This window comes from Tursiops truncatus, chromosome 11, assembly GCF_011762595.2.
Source record: "Tursiops truncatus isolate mTurTru1 chromosome 11, mTurTru1.mat.Y, whole genome shotgun sequence".
Lineage (NCBI taxonomy): Eukaryota > Metazoa > Chordata > Mammalia > Artiodactyla > Delphinidae > Tursiops > Tursiops truncatus.
In genome coordinates, this window is record NC_047044.1 from 84,690,119 (window position 1) to 84,697,692 (window position 7,574).

Genomic DNA, 7,574 nt, shown 5'->3' on the forward strand with positions numbered 1-7,574 from the left:
TCAGGAGAGGATACTGAGAGTCCAGGGAAGGCTGTGTGCCTAAAACTGCTCTTTCAAAAAGTCTATTTTTAAAAAACGAACACCGAAAAAAAAAATTACTCAGTGTCATAAGTCATGAGGGAAATACAAATTAAAACCACAGTAAGACACCGCTCCCCATCCACTAGAGTGGTTAATTAATTTATTTATTTTTGGCTGCGTTGGGTCTTCGTTGCTGCCCACGGGCTTTCTCTAGTTGCAGTGAGTGGGGGCTACTCTTCGTTGTGGTGCCTGGGCTTCTCACTGCAGTGGCTCCTCTTGTTGCAGAGCACAGGTTCTAGTCTCGCAGGCTTCAGTAGTTGTGGCTTGCAGGCTCTAGAGAGCAGACTCAGTAGTGGTGGAGCACGGGTTTAGCTGCTCCGCGGCATGTGGGATCTTCCAGGACCAGGGATCAAGCCTGTGTCCCTTGCATTGGCAGGCGGATTCTTAACCACTGCGCCACCAGGGGAGTCCCTTTCATGTGGTTTTAATTTGTATTTCCCTAGTGATTAATGATATTGAACTTCTTTTCACGGACTTATTTGACACCTTCAGGTCTTGTGAAGTATGCGTTTGCATACAATTATGAATATTAGTATACAAAACGAATTTTTCCTCCACAGATTTCTTAGTTTGTTAGGATTATTGTTTTTACCGTGATACTGTGATTCATCAGTAGTTTGTATTTGAATAAACTTTGCAAAAATTAAGTTTCAATGCTGATATCTTTAAATGGAATTTACAGTAACCTTCACAATCATGTTAGACGTTTAGATGTTTTACCTTTGACAGAATGACTCTCAAAAACTTAATTTTGATTGCATGAATTGTATTAAAAATTATTGAAATGAACTGATTTTTTAATTTGAAGCATCTGATAACACTGACATAAAAACAGGCACCATTTAACTATTTGCAAAGCTCTTATTCTGCTAATGGAGCCAACGCATTAACAGCTCTTGCTCCACTTTTCATAAGAGCACAAGAAAACGTTCAATTAAAAAAATGAGTGAAATTAATGGAAACAGTCGTTTGACCTAATGCATCACAAAGTGATATGTTAATGGGTTTTCTACACCTGCACATGTGAAATTTTTGGTCTTTGGGCATAGTCTTTTTAAAATAAGTACTTACTTTTCAAGTATGCACCAATGCTCCTTCCAATGATTTGTGTCTTCTGGATTTTTAGCAGTCATTTAGTAGTTATTACTGTTGTCCCCATGGTAGATATAAATAGTGGCAAATATATTGTGCAAGTAACACTTCTATCATCAATGTTCTTAAGAAATGGAAACACAGTACTTAATTTTTCATTAAACATGCATGTTATGGGTTGAATTGTATTGTTTTCCTGAAAATTCATATATGTTGACATCCTAATTCCCCACATGACTGTGTTGGAGATAGGGCCTTTATGGAGCTATAAGATCATGAGATCAATGAGATCATAAGGGTGGGGCTCTGATTCAATAGGATTAGTGTCCTCATAAGAAGAAATGCCAGAGAGCATGCTTACTTTCTCTTCAACATGTGAGGACACAATGAGAAGGTAGCTGTCACCAAAGAGCTCTCACCAGAACCCACTTATGTTGGCACCCTGATCTTGGACTTCTAGTCTCCAGAATTGTGAAAAAAATAAATTTCTGTTAAGTTACCCCGTCTATAGTATTTTGTTAAGATTTCCCAAGCTAATACAGATAGGAGGACACTAGAAGGTTTTGAGACAAGGAGTGACGTAATCTGACCTTTTATAGAGACTATTCTGGCTGCTATGTTGAGAAAACCTAGACAACCATAGGTAGCTAAGGGAAGAAACAGGAAGACCAGTTAGAAATGTGGTGGAATAATATACATGAGATATGATGGTGGCTTGAACCACTTGGATAGTAGCTAGCAGATGGTGAGAAATGGTAAGAATCTGGTTTCTGAAGTTACAAAGTGTGCTGACAAATTAAATGTGATGTACAAAAGAAAGAGGGTATCGAGAATGGCTCAAAAATTTTTTGCCTGAGCAAGTGGACATATGATGAGAACAACTAATGAGATAGGGAAGAATGCAAGCAGTAATTTAGGCGAAGACTTACTAGTAAGATCAGGAATTCTATCTGAGAATGTTAAGTTTGAAATACCTATACACATCCAATCTGCAAGAGAATGATTCAGGCTGTAGATATAAATTTAGGAGTTGTGAGCACTTAAATAATTTTTAAAGTCATGATGTAACATAGAAGAACAAATCTGACTCCATATTGAATCTATTGCTTGAGTTCTAACCCTTGTGCTCTGTTACCTGTGCTTATCATGCTGGCTCTGCACCTTTTGTAAAAGAATGTTGCCTATAGCCTGAAATATGCAGGAGAGCCTATCCTTAAGGCTCTGACCTTGAAAAGTTCTGACCTTGAAAAGTATAACAATTTTCCATATAGATACAGAAAGTTGCAGAACAGAGAATAACGTTTGTCTTGTTGGAGTTTTGTAAGAACGTTGTGACCAGACCTATGTGGACAACTGCAAAAACAAAGGATTCTGGCACCAAGAAGTTTGCAACAACCAGCCACGCTTTTTCCTGTTTTAGTATAAAAGAAGCCTGAATTCTAACTCGAGTAAGATGATTCTTTGGGACATTAATCTTTTTGGTTTGCTGGCTTTCTGAAAAAAATCGCTATTCCTTGTCCCAGCAACTAGTCTCTCAATTTATTGGCCTATTGTGTGGCAAGCAGTATGAGCTTAGACTTGGTAACCCTTCAACCAAAACAACATAATTCCAAAGGATTGAGTAAGAAGCAGAAATCAGCATCCAGCTGGCTCCTATTAAGCTAGACAAACTAGACCAGGAATGGGCAAACTTTTTCTATAAAAGTCCAGATAGTTAATATTTTAGGATTTGCAGGCCATATGGTCTCTGTCACAAAAATGCAACTCTTCCATTGTAGCGGGAAAGCTGCCATAAACAGTATGAAAGTGAATGAGCATGGCTATGTTCCAATAAATTTGTATTTACAAAAATAGGCAGTGGGCTGAATTTGGCTTGTAGGACATAGTTTGTGGACTTCTGGACCTCTAAAATGGACAGTAAAGAGATTTTCAAAAGTGTAAAACAATGTCAGTTTTTTCACTAATTTCTTTTGAAGAATACAGTTTTGTTTCATTTTTCTTTCATTAAAAACATGCCCTTGTACACTGCTGATGGGAATGTAAACTGGTGCAGTCACTATGGAAAACAGTATGATGTGATCCAGCAATACCACTTCTGGGTATTTATCTGAAGAAAGTGAAAACATTAACTTGAAGGCCATATGTACCACCATGTTCATTGCCACATTATCTATAATAGCCTAGACAAGGAAACAACCTAAGTGTCCATTGACGGATAAATGAATAATGAAGATGTGATACACACACACACACACACACACACACACACACACACACACACACACAGTGGAATATCATTCAGCCATAAAAAAGGAGAAAATCTTGCCAATATGAATGGCCCTTGAGGGCATTATGTTAAGTGAAATAAGTCAGGTAAAGAAAGACAAATGCTATATAATCTCACATATATGTGGAATCTTAAAAAAAAAATGAGCTCATAGATACAGAGAATAGATTGATGGTTGCCAGAGACAGGGTGTGGAGGTTGGTGAAATGAGTGAAGGGGGGAAAGGTACAAACCTCTAGTCATAAAATACATGTCATGGGGATGTAACGTATAGCATGGCAACTGTAGTTAATAATACAGTATTGCATATGTCAAAGTTGCTAAGGCAGTAGATTCTTAAAAGTTCTTATCAGGCTTCCCTGGTGGCGCAGTGGTTGAGAGTCCGCCTGCCGATGCAGGGGATGCAGGTTCGTGCCCTGGTCCGGGAAGATCCCATATGCTGTGGAGTGGCTGGGCCCGTGAGCCATGGCCGCTGAGCCTGCATGTCTGGAGCCCGTGCTCCGCGACGGGAGAGACCACAACAGTGAGAGGCCCGCGTACCGCAGGAAAAAAAAAAAAAAAAGTTCTTATCACGAGAAAAATTTTTTGTAACTATGTGAGGTTACATACCTAGTAACTAGACTTATTGTGGTGATCGTTTTGCAATATATGCAAATATTAAATGATTATGTTGTACACCTGAAACTAATATATGTCAATTATATCTCAATAAAAAGAAATTTTTTTAAGGGAATTCCTTTATTTTTTATTTATTTATTTTTGGCTGTGTTGGGTCTTCGTTTCTGTGCAAGGGCTTTCTCTAGTTGCGACAAGCGGGGGCCACTCTTCATCGCGGTGCGCGGGCCTCTCACTATCGCGGCCTCTCTTGTTGTGGAGCACAGGCTCCAGACGCGCAGGCTCAGTAGTTGTGGCTCACGGGCCTAGTTGCTCCGCGGCATGTGGGATCTTCCCAGACCAGGGCTCGAACCTGTGTCCCCTGCATTGGCAGGCAGATTCTCAACCACTGCAGCACCAGGGAGGCCCAATAAAAGTTTTAGTAAAAATAATTTTTAAGTATTTATGTTAACATGTAATGGGTTTTTAATTATCATTGTAAATGAATTAATAGATTTTCTAAGTCTCAACTTTAATTTTTAAGGGAGTAAATATTAATAGATATAAGCCACATAACCAAAATCTCTTTGAGGTTCTCAATAATTTTGAAGAGTATAAAGGGAGTGCACAATGTTGGATGAAAGTACTGCTTTAGAAGTTGGGGACTTGAGTAGGAACCAGAAAATGGGACCAAAGAGGACCAGCTCATGAGGAAAGAGGAAAACCAGAAATGTGATGTCCTGGAAGCCAAGTGAAGAAATTGTTTCAAGGAGGGGGTGAGGGTAATTGTGCCAAATGATTGTCAAAATTCTAATGATAAGGACACAATAGACAAGAAATTGTGGAGCTTCAAGGGAAAGGAGGGCCAATTATTTGTGGTAGAACACTGAAGAAGAAGAAGGTGATGGCATCCAGAGCACTGGTTGAAGAATTTGCCTTAAATGAGTGAAAAGTCCCCACTTCTACAGAAACAAGAGGTAGTAAATGAAGGATGAGGGCAACTCCTGGCAAATTTGTAGATGCAGGAGCAGGAAACCGAAGGAGTGCCAATCGAAGGGCTTCTATTTTCACCGAGAGGTTAGAAGTGAGACATCTGTTAGGATGAGGGTGTGATGTGTTTGGAGGCTTAGAGAGTGGAAAAAGTGAAAGGTGAGAAGATAGCTGACTAGAGAAATGAGAAGGCTAAGCAGGTAATGTTGAATTTCCATGTGGGGTTAGAGATATGAATGTATCATCTAATTCACCAATTGATGTAATTGATGGATTTTCTCTAGCAAATATTTAACAGCTCAGGTGTTGGGACAGAGAAGACAGACAACAGAATGGCTGGACCAGTGATAGGTAAACTTTTTCTGTAAAGAGCCTGATAGTACATATTTTAGGAGTTTGGGTCATATGGTCTCCATCACAGCTATTCAACTCTGTCTTTGTATTGTGAAATCTGTCATAGACAATATGTAAATGAATGAGCATTGTTGTGTTCCAATAAAACTATTTACGGACACTAAAATTTGAATTTAGTATATATTTTTTGTATTTATTTATTTAAATCAGTTTTTTTTTAATTAAGTAATTTTTTTTTTTGGTCACACCATGTGGCATGTGGGATCTTAGTTCTCTGACCAGGGATTGAACCTGCACCCCCTGCAGTGGAAGCACAGAGTCTTAACCACTGGACCACCAGTGAAGTCCCTAAATTAGTTTTTATATATTGCAAACTATTATTCTTCTTTTGATTTTTTCCAACTGCTTTAAACTGTACAAGTAAATATTAGCTTGTGGGCCATACAAAACCAGGCAACGAGTGGATTTGGTCTGTAGGGGCCAGAGTTTGTGAGCCCCTACACTAGACAATGTGACAGATTAGGAAAAGTTGCACCCTTGAAGAAGAACTGTCCCAGAACTTTGAGTAGTGCTAGGGTTGGCTTCCATTTGTAGGGTGCACTTGTACAGTACACAAATGCACCTATGTATGTGATGGTGCTCACGGAGTTAGAGTCTATCCAATGACATGACAACAGGAAACAAAGCATAGGAATTAAGGATATCAGCACAACAATGGCTGAAGTGATGTGTCACTGCAGTGTAAGCTGAATAGGAGTGGAAGTGAAGGTGGAAAGGGGCTGATAGACACCCAGGCAAGTGAGTCAAGGGCCCTTAAGTCTTGATAAGCCCAAGGAACTGATGTAGTAGGAATGGTGAAAGGAAGAGTTGGAAGGAAGATGAAAGTCCTAGAGTGGTGTGTTTGAGTTCAAGATTTTAGAGTGAAAGGTTTTCAGATAATAACAAGATGTATGTGGCTCATCCAGGGGTCAAAGTCTGTGATGAGAAAGAAGGAATGAACAAGTTGTCAATAAGTGAATGTACAAACAAAGGTTAGAGTTTGCTACAGCTGATAACATGAACCATAAAGGAATAGTGAGGGTGAAAGTGTAATGATCTGAAATGATTCAGAGCCAGAGAGAAATCCATCAGTTGCTGTATCGTAGGCCTGATAGTCCCTGACCATCTCCCTTCCAAAAATTAGCTCCCAGATTTTTGTTCCAGCATCCCAAGGAATTAAGTCCTTCAAGACCCATTTCTTTCCTCCCCAAGAATCTGTCTGGCAGAAAAACAGCAGTGAAGAAACTTAGAGGCTAAAAGGTGAGGGAGTGGGAAAGCTGGGTAACATGTTTTGCTTCATTATATTCATATATTTCAATTACTAGCGGTGCTCCAGCTGAAAGTATCAGAGGCTTCTTAAACTAAGTATATGCCCAAACAGAATTTAATTTTCTCCTTGACACAGTCTCCCAGCTCCCCCTACCTAAAATTTGCCTCCCTTGAGTATACTCTATTAGTGAAAGACATCACCAACCCTCCCCTGCCACAGCTCCTTTCTTGGTTCTCCTTAATCCCCAACTGTGTTGAGATCCATTGCTGCTCTTCTGCTTTAGGCTCTCATCATCTCTTACCTGGATGATGACAACATCCTTTCAATGATCTCCCTAATAACTCTGCCTTTATTTAAAATTTTCATATATTGTTCATCATGGATTTTTTGCACTGTTTTTGATTTTTGAAAATATTGCATTAAAATATTGATCTTGTTGACTGAGTTTTTGGGGGCCTCCTTAAATGGTGCACACAAAGGAAGGGCTTCACTCACTTCACCCTTGTCCCAGCCCTACTTAATATCTCTGTTCTTGTCTCCCACAATCTGTTTTCCATTTAGCAAGGGCAGCCAACTTAAATACATATGTAATCATGTCACATTTCTACTTAAAGTTCTTCAAGGGATTCCTCTCAGGCTAATTCGACAAGACCTCAATAAGCTCAGTCTTTTTCCAATTCCCACTTACTATTTTAGCCTCTTTTCTAGATTTCCTCCTCCTTTTCTCATCATCACGATGGCTAACATTATGTCTCAGTACAGAATGAACAAGTTGTTCTTAAAGCTTTCCATGTATTATCTCACTCTATATAATGAGGTAGGGTAAATACTTTTACATTATATTATTTATTTATATATTATATTGTA